This window comes from Mastomys coucha, unplaced genomic scaffold (assembly GCF_008632895.1).
Source record: "Mastomys coucha isolate ucsf_1 unplaced genomic scaffold, UCSF_Mcou_1 pScaffold16, whole genome shotgun sequence".
In the NCBI taxonomy this organism is placed as follows: domain Eukaryota; kingdom Metazoa; phylum Chordata; class Mammalia; order Rodentia; family Muridae; genus Mastomys; species Mastomys coucha.
This window is the reverse complement of record NW_022196898.1, coordinates 35,117,438-35,133,241: the sequence shown is the minus strand read 5'-3', so window position 1 is coordinate 35,133,241 and position 15,804 is coordinate 35,117,438.

The window sequence follows — 15,804 nt, the reverse complement described above, 5'->3', positions numbered from 1 at the left end:
TCTTCATCTCAGATATCTTGATGCTGCTCAGAATCAGAGTGATCATCTCATTGAGTAGTGTGCACGCCTGCGTGCATGTGTGTGTGCGTGCGTGCGTGCATGTGCACGCGCGTTTGTGTGTGTGTGTGTGTGTGTGTGTGTGTGTGTGTGTTGAAGGGGTTGGAGGTGCGGGAGACTGCTGCACACCACCTTGTCCTTCCTGCAAGCCACCCTGCTGGTACCTCAGGCACCATGCCCAGTGGTGGCAACTACCAACAACATACTCTTATCCACCACAACTGCATTTCCACATCTCTAGTTCTGCTTCTCTCTTCCATATGCACCACTCCATCTCGTTTGGCTATCTTTTTTCCTATTCAACCTTTCTCACCTGAAATCTTTAACATCACCTAATACTTTTTTTAAATATCAGTGCCTAGACCCATTAAATCAGAATCATGAATAAAATCCAGACATCAAGATTTTCTTACAGCTCCCTGAGTGATTTGTTTGTTCATTTGCTTGTCTTTCTTCTAGTTCTGTTTGTTTTATATTGTGTTGTTTTGTTTACCAAGGACTCACTATGTAGCCATGGCTGACCTGTAATTTGCTATGTAAGGCAGACTGAACTTGAATTCAAGATCTGCGGATCTCTGCCTCCCAAGTGCTGGGATTGCAGGCATGGGCCACCACACTGACTCTAGCTAATTCTTATGTGAGACAAAGGCAATAACCACTGAGATCCTTTTTTTTTTTAAATTTGATTTCATAATTGTCCTTTGATGACATATATAATAATGAGTTTAATGAGATTCCTGCTGTTTGTGTGTAGTGGAGTTGTTTGTTTGTTTGTTTTTGCATCATTTTGTAGATTGGCCTCAAGTTTACTGATCTCATCAGCTCCCATGTGACAGGATTACAGGCATGTATATGTCATAGCACAGGGCTTATGAGGAGCTATCGTTTAGGGTTTTTGGTTTGTTTATTAAGCTGAAGTCTCACTCTATTGACCACGGAGGCCTTGAACTCCTGGCTTAAGTGATCCTCTTGCTTCAGCCTCCTGAGAAGAAGTGGGAACCACTGCTCCTAGCTGAGTCTAATGTTATTTAAAATCAACTTGAATGAAGATTTTTATTATCACTTATTAAGGATACTGGAAATAAGCTAGAGTGTTTCTAAATCTGGACAATTTGACTTTTTCCTAAAGGCATTAGCTCTCTAAATGATGAGGAAAATATGAGAGTTCTGTGTAAAGAAAAATACACTTGCTAGATTTCATACAAAAGACAACACAAGCATGGTGCAAAACTTTTAAATATTTGGTTTCTACAACAAATATATTAGTAAATTAGAAGTTATAATTTACATTATAATTATAAAATTATAATTTCCAGAGTATAATTGAAATTAGTGGAACTATGTAGAAGTGGGAAATTGTGTGCTGTATGGTAAAACGTCTGTCAAGGTTGTCTGTCAGTAAAACTTTGTGTTTAAGCTTTTTCAAACACATTTTGCTTATGTCAAATGTTTAATTAGTTGAGAAAGCACTAATACAGAAACTAACACTTAGTAGTACTGACGAGCTATTTCTAGTTACATGACTCAAACTGTAAACACTTAAAAGAAAGAAAATTCTATGAACTGCAGTCCTGGAAAATGAGGTAAGACTAGCTCGAGTAGAAACAAGTCTAGTGAGCAACCTCCACACACTCATTTCTCTCTGCCTGCATGCTTTCATTACAGATAGATGGCAATTAAGAAAAGAATGTTATTTTCCTGTTTTTTGATTTTCCCATAGCCATTATTAGCCAAGGCTAACAAGGTGAACAGAATAAGAAAACAGATGTGTTTATTTTTGTACACATGAACATGATGTGTGTGTGGAGACACATTTGCCTGTTACGTTAGATGGATGGTTGACAGAGGACAGCTATGTGGAGACAGTTTTTCCTTTCCACCATGGGGGTTCTGGGAATTGAACTCAGTAGCGAGTGGCCCAAGCTGGCTCCAAGAAAAAAGATTTTATTGTTCCTTGTTTTAAGTTCCCAAATGTCAGCCTGAGCAACATAGTAAGTTGTCCCTGTCCAAAATAATAAATAATAAGTGAGGACAAAGAAATACAAACAAGACAGGAAACTCAGCATCAAACCAGACCTTGAAATCAGAGGTCAAGGTCATTCTCAACTATACATCAATCGAGAGGCCAGACTGGACTACAGGAGACCATGTCTCAAGGAAATAAAATGACAACAGTCACAACAAAAACCACACAAAAGACGAAAAAACAGCTCCTCATATACATAGCCAGTAAGCTGTAGAAGCATCATTTAAGTGAGGCATTGATGCTAAAGCCTCTGCTCTTGCCTCTCACGTTCTGGAACTACAGGCCTGTGCCATTACAACTGCTCTAGTGAAATTGCTGAATAAAGTATTGAACTTTGCATTTCTTCATCTATAAAATGTTTATATCAAGAGGATTTCAGTAGTGCTCTTAGCATGGCAGGCTATAGGCAATGGGTGCCTACTAAAAATAAGCAAATTTTATGTTAAATAAACCATAATTATTTTAAAGGTTTGGAAAACTTACGAAAGCCCTTTTCTGGTGAACTTGTCTGTTCCGTGTCTTACCTACCAGCTATCGATTAGCAGCTGAGACAGTCACGTAAAGTTGTTTGGATTACAGAGCCTATTTATTTCTTAAATCAAAAGAGAGCATTTTTTTTCTTTATTTTCTGTTCCTTTTCCCTTCTATTATTCTTTGTTTTTTTTGTTTGTTTGTTTGTTTTCTGCTGTTGTTGTTGTTTAGAAGGGCTTGCATGTTTGTTTTTGTCTGAGACAAGGACTCACTAAGTAACCCCGACTGGCCTGGAACTCACTATGTAGACCAGCCTGGCCTCAAACTCACAGAGCTATGCCTCCAGAGTGCTAAGACTAAAGGCATGCCCCCCATGGTTGGCTTCTGTTGTTCCTTGAAGAGATAACTCTTGACAGTGGGTTTCTCTTTGCTTATGAGCTGTCCACCAAGTAAGATGGCTAGCAAACCACAGCGAGGTGGTGCCAGTTTCTGCTCTGCCTCATCAGGCCTTGCAGGTCTCTACTTCCTCTTTGCAACTCTTCTGTAGGTAAATGAAATAAGTACAGTGGTGAGTTTAGCTAAAATGTTTGCTTTCTCAGCCACCCACCAGAGCCCTCTGGATTCAAATATAAAACACACACATACCATGTCAGTTAATTTTAAGTGCCTTGACTAGCTCAAAGGTTGGGCAGTTCTAATCTTTTTTGCTGTTAACAAATACCCTCCTCTGGTACTTCTGAGTTAACATTTTTTAAAATCTATATTTCATCTCTGCTACCCTAAACACAATTGGGGAAGTGGCCCGTGTGGCCACTTTCCCTGCTTCTCACATGTAGGCCGCATACCTTTAGGTCTGGTCTTCCCCACTCCCAGCCCCATCCCCACCCCTGCCCCACCCCCATCATGGCGATCTCCTTCCTCTCTCCCAGATCCTAGCCTGCACAAATCGAAAAGTCCTGCCTCAGTTTACCTGCCCAACCACTGGATGTTGGCTCTTTATTGATTGATCAAAAACCAACTGGGGACAAAAACCTTCAGCATTTGGACACACAGATTCCCAATTTTGAAGGCCAGATTAATTCAAAACATTAAAATCAATCCCCAGTAAAGAAGGCTATATAAAATTCATACAGAACTATGAAGATTAGAGTTAGTGAACTGCATCCCACCTTGTGCAACATACTCATCACCCTAAAACCCTTCATGGAATCCATCAGCTGCTCCTACACTGCAAAATGCTCTTGATTGCCATCCTATGCTTTTGTACCTTTATCAGTAATTATTCTGACTTCTTTTGTAGTAAACTGAGTCCTCAATTATGTTCTGGTGACTTTTTATCATTGAAAATATTTCAAGGCCTACATGGGAGCTCATGAAAACATAAGCTTGGTCAGCATTGCTTCAGAACACAATGGTGAAGTCTGCCTGGAGAAATGGCTCAGCAATCAAGAGTACTGGCTCTTCTTCTAGAGGGACTGGTTCTGTTCCCAGCACTCACAAGGCCAACCACAAATCCCAGAGGTATGTGAAACTCTTTCCTGACCTTTGAGTATATTAAACATATATGGTATATAGACATACATACATGCAGGCTAACATCTGTTTATATAAAATAAAAAATAAATCTTTAAAATTAATATATACATATACATATATATCAGGCGAACATCTTCCTCACCTTATCCTGTCCACCTTCCCTAAACAAATAACCTACTCTATGGATTGTTAGCTGTCTGCTGTGATCTCTTTCTACTAGGTTCAGTGTAGCATGAGAAAATGCAGGTACTTTATTTACCCAGCCTTCATTTCTGTTTACAGAATTTCTTTGAAGCCTTTGCAAAGCTCCATCCCATCCACCCCCACTGTTGCACCTGCCAATCCAATTCTAACCATCAAGCAATGAGCAGGAAGGTCTGAAGCCAGTTTCTGAGGGGAGAAGTAGGAGGGGCACCCATCAAACTGGTTTAATTACCCCAAGACTGACTACCCTACATTTAACAAGAAAAAGAAAACAACTTACAAAATAACAGGATTCTGGACTTCCCAAATTTGATATTGGATTTTGGAGCACTGAACAACTATATGCATTACGTTTATTGTAGTGGGAGAGATGGGCACCACCATGTGTGTGTACGGGTCAGAAGATAACTTGCAAGAATGAGTTCTGTCCCTCTACTATGTGCATCCCTGGGATCACAGTTAGGTCACTAGGCCTTTGCATGGGCCCTTAGCCAATGAGTCAACTGATTTTGTCTTTATGTTTTTGTTTGAGACAAGTTCAGGCTAGCCTTGAATTCCCGGTGTAGGAGAGGATGACCTTGAACTTCTGAGTACTAGGGTTACAGGAAACCCTGCTTGAACAATGCTGGAGATTGTACAAACCCAGGGCCTCAGGCATACTAAGCTAGCACTCTACTGAGTGAGCTACAGCCCCAGCACGCCCCATCCCTTTTTTGTACTGAAGGACTGATAACTTTTAAATAGTACCCGTTTTTCTTGATATTGTGTGAATATCACTTTAACTGATTCACTTACTTTTTAAATTAGCATGCAAAGCAATAGGGTTCCTTATTTTCAGGCACTCTTTGTTTTGGCTATATATATATATATATATATATATATATATATATATATATATATATATATATATATATATATATGGAGAGGTAAATTGCTCTTCCCAGCTCTAGAGATTCTATTGTGCCCCTTGGAATTAAAGAGCTGATAGTCCCCAAGCTAACAGATAGTCCAGTCATGTTGACAATGCAGAAAATGGGAGCCTCCTAAGGTAAATAAAAGGTACCGAGACGAGGGAGCTGGGTACCCCCTTCAGTGCTAGTATTTGGTAGAAACAATAGGAAAAAATATACTTAAATAAACATCTAGCCACGAATTATTTGCTTGCTTGCTTGGTTTTTGTTTATGGTGTTTGGAGGCAAGGGCTTGTGCAGCCAAAGACAGCCTTAAAGTGCTGATTCTTCCGTTTTCACCTCCCTAGTGCTATGATTGTACATGTAAGTACACCCAATTACACTTTTCTTTTTTTTTTTTTTTTTTTTTTTTTTTTTTTTTTTTTTTTTAGAGATTTATTTATTATATGTAAGTACACTGTAGCTGTCTTCAGACACCCCAGAAGAGGGCTCCAGATCTCATTATGGATGGTTGTGAGCCATCATGTGGTTGCTGGGATTTGAACGTATAACCTTTGGAAGAGCAGTCCAGGTGCTGTTAACTGCTGAGCCATCTCTCCAGCCCTACACTTTTCTTTTTACAAGGGTGCTGGGGACCAAACACAGGTCTTCATGCTTCTGAGGGAAGCGCTTTACTGGCTGAGTTCTCTCACCAACCCATCCACGGTCATTTTAATTGCCCTTTCCTTGTGAATCCACAGAAGTTGTTTAAGCATCTTGCCCACCTCTACCTTACTATGAGTGAGCACTACCTCTTTAACTGCTCTCCCCAGGGCTGGGTGTTCCAAGGCCCGTTTTCATAGATGTGACGTGCTTTCCATACAAGTTTGTGTTCAAATGAAAGAAGCAAATCTTGAATATAGAAGCATTTGTGGACCTCATTGTTTCCAACCGGCAACATATCCCAACTGGAAGCCATTTTGTTCCTTGTCACTCAAGGAGAGCTAAGGATGGAACTCAGGTGGTAGATCCTAACACATGAAGGATCTCCAGCACTTCATAAACTAGGCATCATGGTATAAGTCTGAAAGTCTAGCAGTTGGGAGGTAGAAACAGAAGGACCAGAAGTTCAAGGTCATCTTCAGGTGCATAGCTAGTTTGAGACCTGCTTAGAAAACTTAAGATCCTGTCACAAACAAACACAAGAAAGGATGAGAGTAGGAAATATATGTGATGTTTGAATGAGCTGAGGCAGGAGGATCTCAAAATGCAAAGAAAGCCTGTGCTATGGTACATCAAAAGTATCTTGGAAATTCATTGGAAGAAACAACTGTATGCCCTATTTATCATGGCACTATTCACAGTATCCAAGTTATGGAACCGGCCTACATCCCTATCAACAGGATGAATTTTAAAAATGTACTGGCCTGATGTGATGGCTATGCCTTTAATCTCAGCACTGTGGGGGTAAAGGAGGATCTCTGTGAATTCAATGCCAGCCTGGTCTATATAGTGAGTTCTAGGCCAACCAGACTAAAATAATGAAACACACACACACACACACACACACACACACACACACACACAAGCAGTCCATATTTCTCTCATATACAGAATCTGGATGAGGGACTTAAGTAAAATAGGGACTATTAGGAAAGAGGAAGGAGAATAAGAAAAGGAAGTAGGTGCTAGAGAGATGGCTCAGTGGTTAGGAGCACTGACTGCTCTTCCAGAGGACCCAGGTTAGATCCTCAACACACACATACAATTTCCTTTTCTTCGGTGCTGGGACTAGAAATCCTTTCATAGAGTTCCACCTATGGACATCTTCAACACTTGAGTTTTTGAGACTGGAGAGCTTTGGCTGAAATTCTGAGGTCTCTGCCTCTGCCTCCGCCTCTTCTTTCCAAATAAGGAGATCCAATGTTAGTGTTTTGCTGAAGCTGAGCAGTGATAGCACAATCCTTTAATCCCTCTTGAGGCAGAGGCAGGTGGATCTCAGAGTTACAGGTCAGTCTGGTCTACAGAGTGAGTTCCAGGAGAGACAGAGAAACCTTGTTTCAAAAAAATAAAAAACAAAAACAAAACAAAACAAAAACAAAGGAGAGAGAGATTGAAAGGGAGAAAGAGAGAGAGAGAGAGAGGGGGGAGAGAGAGAGAGAGAAAGAGAGAGAATGAGAATGTAGGTGTTGTTTTTGTTTTTTTGGTGGGTTTTTTTGGTTTTGTTTGTTTTCTGTTTTGTTTTTTTTATTTTTGTTTTTGTTTTTGTTTTGAAACACAGTCCCTTGTATCCCAGATTGGCCTCAAACTTGCTAAGAATGGCCTTGAACTCCAGACACTGTAACCTCTCCCTCAGACGTTGGTTCTGAGGAAGTTTTACAGACGGCCACCACCACACTTGGTTTAAGAATGTTCTTTTAAAAACAAAACATAGGGCTGGTGAGATGGCTCAGTGGTTAAGAGCACCAACTGCTCTTCTGAAGATCCTGAGTTCAAATCCCAGCAACCACATGGTGGCTCACAGCCATCCATAATGAGATCTGACTCCCTCTTCTGGAGTGTCTGAGGACAGCTACAGTGTACTTACATATAATAAATAAATAAATCTTTAAAAAAAAAGAAAAAAGAAAAAAAATAGGAGAAAAAAATGGAAAAAAGAAGGAAAAAAGGAAGGAAGGTTAAAGCATTGAATGTTGCAGGTGTGTAAGGAAGTACAATGCTAATCAAAGACCTTCGGCTTTCCTAGAAGTTCCTGAGGATTCTTGATGAGTCCTGATGACCCTCAGGAGAACTATTGCAGAATAGTAACAAGAACAGATTTCCTAAGGTGGAAGAGTAAGTAGGTGTTGACAGGTGGCTGGCATGGAATACAGACCATAATTCTGAGATTCCCTCGTAGATAAATCCCCACTGAGCATGACACTAGCACCCTCCTCAGCCCTAGCTCCAGCCAAGCAGCGTAGCACACTTCCTCTTCATAGACAGGATATCCAGTAATACCCATCTCCACCTTTGTTCTCCGTATTTCCATATGCTCTGAGAGTCTAGTGTCAATGATTCTGAAGCTCTGAAGTCCTTCCCTAATTACTTCAGCTTTGTACTGCGGTAACGTGCAAGCTACGATCATCTTCCTGACACTTAACACATTCTCAAACTCTATTGGATGTATACGCCTAGAAGAAAAAGACAAATTTTAATAAATACTTGTACCCAAGTGTGATGACACACACTTGCAGTCCCAGCACTGGAGAGACTGAAGTAGAATGATCACAAGTTTGAAGCTAGCTTGGGCTACAAGTCAGACTGTCTCAACAAACAAGCAAGAAATGTAAAACTTAATATGAGATAATACCCATTCAAATATAACAAGTGTTACTTATGTAGATCCATGCAAAAAAAAATTGAGTCATAAAACTTAAGAAGACTGGGGTAGGAGCTGGAAAGATCTCATGTCCTCTTTGGCCTCCTTGAGCAACAGACACACAAGTAGTGTATATAGACATACATGTATGCAAAATACCCATACACACAAAACTAAATTTAAAAGAAAAATAAGAAGGCTGTGGTAACTACACTGGTGAGTGCCTGTAATCCCAGTACTTGGAAGATAGATTGTAAATTTAAGCCCAGCCTAGGATATAAAATACCCTAACTTTTTTTGTTTTGTTTTGTTTTGTTTTTGTTTTTCAAGACAGGGTTTCTCTGTATAGCCCTGGCTGTCCTGGAACTCACTCTGTAGACCAGGCTGGCCTTGAACTCAGAAATCCGCCTGTCTCTGCCTCCCAAGTGCTGGAATTAAAGGCATGTGCCACCACTGCCCGGCCCTAACTTTTTTTTAGTGATTTATTTGTTTTTATTTTATGTGCATTGGTGTTTTGCCTGCATGTATGCATGTATAAGGATATCTGACCCTCTGGAACCAGAGGTACAAACAGTTGGGAGCAGCCATGTGGCTGCTAGGAATTGAATCCAGGTCCTCTGGAAGAGGAGCCAGTGCTCTTAACAGCTGAGCCATCTTTCTAGCCCCAAGGAGACCCTATCTTTAAATAAAATTTTAAAAAAATTAAGGAAGGAAGAAGGAAGGGCAAAGAGAAGGACAGGACAAAAGTGTTCTTTACCACCAACCCAACTCTGCAGCCCACGAAATTACAGTAGTTGTTACACCTATTAGACCTGACCATTGATGAGTAGATAAATGGAGGGACGGATACAAAGCACTCATGATTTCAAATATTCTGATACCTGTGCTGCAAGGTAATTCTACCCTACTTTACTCATTTAAGAACATTATTCTAAGATGACTTCCTGGACTTTAGCAAGTGGACCAGAGTGAGCTCAAAAATCTCTTCTCAATCTGTTGTTCAATGGATGTGGCTTCTCCAAAGCAATGGCTTCCAGCTTCACCAAGAATTTGTTTCTCCACCCTTAACTAACCCCTCCGATCTTACCTTCCCTATCACTTCTCCAGGTTATCCCGGGCTCCTGAAGAACCCAGAGACCGGAGTGCTAGGAAAACACTCTATCATTGAGCTACACCCCCAGTGGCAATTGTTCTCTTTCTGTATTCCATGGAAGCCTACTTTTACGCCAAACATAGTACTTACCACGTGGATCCCACATCCCTCAATTTAACATTGGAGGTTTTAAATATCACGAGTAGCCCTGAAACTCCAGGACATGTAGTAATTTGCCAGTCCACTGAGGCATGAAATAGGATTGCTACTTCTGGGATTGGAGTCAGTGAGCCGGTTAGGAGCCCGACTACCCAGATCCACATTTCTACATGACGTTTTTTCCATGCTGGTCACAAAGCTAACAAATGTTTATATTAACCCCATTTTACAGAAGAAGAATTAATGAAAGTATAAATTAGGGGAGAATTGGAGGACCTAGAGATTTTAATTGACTGTTGTATTATTTGTGACCCAACCATTATGGAGGTAAAGGATGTCTTTAATCTTAGAACCCTGGGGCTCATACTGGGCCTGACAGTTGGTAGGTGCTAAGTAAATCATTTCCTGGTTAATGAGAGAAGGTGTGGTAAGAATTCTGCCTTCACTTTCTGAAAAGGAATCTCTTGAGGTCATGGCCTTAAATTACTTCTCACTCCCAGCCCCTGGAGCAGCACCCAGCTCATACAGGTCAAAAGCTCCCTATCTCAGTCTATGATTTTTTTTTTCTTTTTTTTTAATGCAGCATGGCATTACTTACCCCAGACTGGCCTCAAATTCCATCTTCCTGCCTGAACCTCTCAAATTCTGGGAATATAGATGAGATTCACCATGCCTCACATTGCATTTTAGGTTTTCTTTTTTTCTTTTCTTTTTTTTTTCAAGATTTATTTATTATTATATGTAAGTACACTGTAGCTGTCCTCAGATACTCCAGAAGAAGGCATCAGATCGTACTATGGATGGTTGTGAGCCACCATGTGGTTGCTGGGATTTGAACTCAGGACCTTCGGAAGAGCAGTCAGTGCTCCTACCTGCTGAGTCATCGCTCCAGCCCCGCATTTTAGGTTTTCTATGAAGGTTTAAGAATAGGAAAAAGATGTACAAAAGTATAAATCTAGCCAATTTTACACACAACTCACAATTGCTTTCAGCTTTTAACTTTTCAAATAACTTTATCAGCAGCCACCATGATTGTTATAGGACTTGCTTTTATGTACTATGAGAAAGGAAACCTATATTTTCTTGGGCTGTTAGTCATTATTAAAATATAGCTGGAACACATATATAAGTGCAATTCCTAGTTATATATTCTCCCTTAAGTTAAAATAAAATAAAGATAACATTCAGTTTCTTAGTTAATTCAGATGAATACTTTATCTCATAGGATTAAAAAAATGAGGCAAAGATAAATATAATCAGAGTTTTTTTTCCTTTTTTTGTTTTGATAAATGTTTTGCTTTGTAGCTCTGGGTAGACTGGGACTGGCTATGTAGGCCTGACTGCCCTAGAACTCGTGGTGATCCCCCTGCATCAGCCTTCAAGTCCAAGACTGTAGGACTATAAATGTAGTCCTAAGACTATAAATCGCCTGTAATTACAGTAATAAATCACCACTCCCACTTTGAGAAAACTTTTTAATGCAGTCCTTGTTGGGTTGGAGTCACTATATAGATAAGATGGCCTCAACTCAGAGAGATCTACCTGCCCTGAACAAAGTCTTTTTTAAAAAAAGACATTTATTGTTTTGTTTGTTAGTCTGGGGAGATTGAAGAGAGAGTCTCAGTAACCCAAGCTGCCCTCAAACTCACTGTATAGCTGAAGATGACCTTGAACTCCTGCTCCTCCTGTTTCCAACTCCCAGGTTCTGGGACTACAGGTATCATGTATGTTCCACCATCATGTATGTACCACCATCATGCTGTATATGCATTTTAATTTACCTCTGTTTGAGATTTTTTTCTCTTTCAATGCTGAAATTGAAGCCCAGAGTTTCACAGATGCTAAGCAAGTTTTCTGTCACTGAACTATACCCCTATCCCCCAGGGTGTGTGTTGGAGGGAGATAGATTTGACAGTAGTACAAGGATCAAAGAACAAAGAACACCTCTTTATCTATATGTCTAGAATGTGTTAAATGCGAATGTATCCTACCCCCCAAACGCTTTTCATCCTGAGAAGTCAGAAGCACCTACATAAAACCCATATTTCTTATAAAAGGCTCTTTGCCCATTTTCCCGATTACTTCTGGTGAACTGTCCTTACCCAGTCAGGAATGACTGTGTGTCCTATGTAAATTTAGAAGCCACCTTGGAGAAGTGTTGCTATTGCTTCCAAGTATAGAGTTTGGGTAAGTACCTCAACTGTCACTCACATGTCACAAAAAATTCCAGCTTTGTGAAATTAACCACTTTTCACTTTTGTTTTTTTTTTTTTTTTTTTTTTTTTTTTGGTTTTTTGAGACAGGGTTTCTCTGTGTAGCCCTGGCTGTCCTGGAATTCACTCTGTAGACCAGGCTGGCCTTGAACTCAGAAATCCACCTGCCTCTGCCTCCCAAGTGCTGGGATTAAAGGCGTGTGCCAACACCGCCTAGCTTCACTTATAAGTTTTCCCTTATTATTTTTAATTATAAGTATGTGCATGCATGTGCATGTTGGTATTCAAAGAAGTTAGAAGTGTTGGATCCCCTGGATAGAGTTACAGATGGTTGTGAGCCACCTGACCCAGGTGCTGGGAACTGAACTCAAGTCCTCTAGAAGAATAGCACAGTCTCATAAATATCGAAGCTTCTCTCCAGCTCCACGTTCACTTGAAAAAATGGCTTTTCCTATAGAAAGGGGTAACAAAGGCATTTGGTATTATGGTAGCTTAAATGAGAATGGCCACTATAGGCTCATATGTTTGAATACTTGGTCACCAGTCAGTAAAACTATTTGGGAAGGATTAGGAGGTGTGGCTTTGTTATAGTGGTGTGTCATTGGGGGTGGGCTTTGAGGTTCAAAAGCCCTAGCCATTCCTAATTAGCTTGCTCTGCCTCATGATGTGTAGAGTATAGCACCCATGTGGAGGTCTGAGAGCAAGTTTGTAGAATGGGATTTCTCCTTCAGCCTTTATGTGGGATTGAGGACCAACCTTGGATCATCAGGCTTGCACAAGTGCTTTACCCACTGAGAAATCTTACCCAGCCTTTAAAAGAAAATGCTTATTTATTTGTGTGTATGTGTGTGTGGGTACATGCTCATATAAGTGTAGAAGTATACATGTGATGCCTGTGGAAGCACTTCTTCTACTATAGGTAACTTGTTTTCCTAAAGGAAAGATGAACAAGGTCAATTTAAGACTAGTGTTGGGCACAAGCAGTGAAGCCTATTCGATCCTTGAAGTGACTGTCAGGAAAATGTGCTATTTATCATCTCACACATATGTATGGCAGTATATCCATGTGCCTTAAATTATGGAATGTATGGCCTGCTCAAATGCAGATTATTCAGTATAACAGTCTATAACGGGTTATCTGTCAATCAGCGTATAGATTCTTTCTGGTTCCCCACTTTGCTTAGATTCATAAAAAGAAGTCGGGGCTCTTGGGCCACATGTTTGCTCAGAACAGCTCCCATTCTATAGACTGTACTCTTTGCTTCCACTCTCACTTTTAACAAAGCTATACTACTTTTAATAAATTTTAATAAATCTTTTTTTTTTTTTTTTTTTTTTTTTTTTTTTTTTTTTTTTTTTAGTTTGGTTTAGTTTTTCAACACAGGGCTTCTCTGTGTAGTCCTAGCTGTTCTGGAACTTTCTCTATAGAGCAGGCTGCCCTTAAACTCAGAAATACACCTGCCTCTGCCTCACAAGTGTTGGGATTAAAGGCGTGTGCCGCCATCACCAGGCACAAATCTAAACTTTCATTGCTACTGCTCCGTGTTGAGTTTCTCTTTCCTCAGTAGTCATAGGCACCAGCCCATGAGGGCAGAGAGAGCAGAAGCAGTGAGTAGGGTTCAGACTGCCGGGAGGATGACAGAAGAACTGCTGGAAGACAACTTCAGTGCGACAGCTCTATTTTATTGTTCCAGGGGTAGAAGGGTTCTTAGGGGTGCAGGTGGAGAGGGCTGATTGGGCATAACACAAGGGCAGGGGAGAGAGCCAGACACATGTGCTGAATCATGCAGTGCTTGGAGAAAGAACTGTACGTGGGTCAAAACGGGGTCCCGCGGACTGTGCGCATCCCCACAGCACCGCTGGGCGGGCGTCGGACTGTGAGAAGCCCAAATTTGGTTCAGACTCTCAGGGTACCTCAGACGACGACACTGGTTCTGGGGTCCCTGGGCCTCATGGATGCCAGGGGTGTCAGGTTCTCAGTCTTGGACACCTCATACACTGTTGGATGCAGCAGAAGAGCTGAGAACAGAGTGGGGACCTGTGGCAGACTCTGGCCATGGTTTTAAGGGGTTGTAGTAGAAAGGCAGAGTGAGGAAGAACTAGCAAGGGAGAAAAGTAGAGAAGCAGAGGGCGGCCATGGCCTCGTGGAGGGAGGGGGGAAGGGGAGCTGGAGAGCGAGAGGTGAGAGTAAGAGAATAAGAGCAAGAAGGAAAGAGTAAGAGAGGGTAGAGGAGGAGGGAAACAGCCCCTTTTATAGTGGGCTGGGTCTACCTGGCTGTTGCCAGGTAACTGTGGAGGTGGAGTCCAGACAGAATACCAGGAGCTTGGGGCATTGCCTATGTGACTAATGGCCACACACCTCTCTGGGGAAGGTGGCTGTGGGAGGCTGTAGCTGCCTCCCAGGAGAGGGGCCAAACACCTGCTGTCTCTTAGGGTCACCGGGATTCAAGTCTTGTGCTCGACCGGGTACCAGGCTGTCTGTGCACAGCTCACTGCCTCACAACTGTGCAGGGTCATCCTCCAAGTAAGGTCAGGCATCTGTACTTAGAGACGCCCTCCAAAAAACGTTGGGCAGAGAAGAGGAAGCCCCACTGAGAAAGGGAGTTCTCCATTCTGCACCAAACTCAGAGAGCTATCCAAATATGGGGGACTGCGATCTTAATAGCAGGGTTCTCCAACAGTGTGTCTTGTCCAATTTGTTGTTTGAAACACAGAGAATCTGGGTATCATGTCAAAGAACACCTAGAGAGATATTACCCTCCAGTACTATCCATAGTTGTCAGCTCTTCTGTCAAAGTAAGAAGAAGAACAACTAAAACAGAAAGTTGGTATCAGAGGCATTGTTGCTATGATAAACCTGACCATGTTGTTCATAGGCTTTTGGAATGGTTTGTAGGAAAAGTTCTCTAGCTTCATGCTGGAGAAGCCTTATGAATCTTTAAGCTGAGATTAACGGGTCATTCTAGTGAGAACTCACAGGCTCAGATACATGCCAGCAGAAATGGAGACAGTAAAAACTGTTTGTAAAGTTCAAAAGGGGAACAATGACTATTTGGATCTAGGAACTGGATTGGAAATCGTTCATTCACGTTACATTCTGGCAACACATCTGCTTGCATTCTTCATATGCTCTGAAGTCTGAGTAAGGTTTCACAGTTTAAAAGTAATGGGCTAATTACCTTGTTTGAAAGAATTTTGAGACAATATACTAGTTAGACTGTAGTATGGATTTAGTGAGGTCTATAGTGACAATTCAAAGCAGAAAGTAAAACAGGAATATATAAAATATGTTCAATTTGTTCAGTAAGAAAGGTGACAATAGGACTGGTGAGATGGCTCAGTGGATAAGAGCACTGACTGGTCTTCCGAAGGCCCTGAGTTCAAATCCCAGCAACCACATGGTGGCTCACAACCACCCGTAATAAGATCTGACACCCTCTTCTGGTGCTTCTGAAGATAGCTACAGTGTACTTATTTATAATAATAAATAAATCTGTGGGCTGGAGAGAGCAGGGACTGAGCGAGCAGGATCTACCGGAGTGAGTGGGGCCAACCAGAGCAAGCGGGTCGAGTGGAGTTGACTGGAGCAAACAGAGGTCCTAAAGTCAATTCCAACAACCAGATGAAGGCTCACAACTATCTGTACAGCTATAGTGTGTACTCATATACATAAAATAAATAAATAAATCTTTTTTTAAAAGGAATGTGACAGCCGGGCAGTGGTGTCACATGCCTTTAATCCTAGCACTTGGGAGGCAGAGGCAGGCAGATTTCTGAGTTCGAGACCAGCCTGG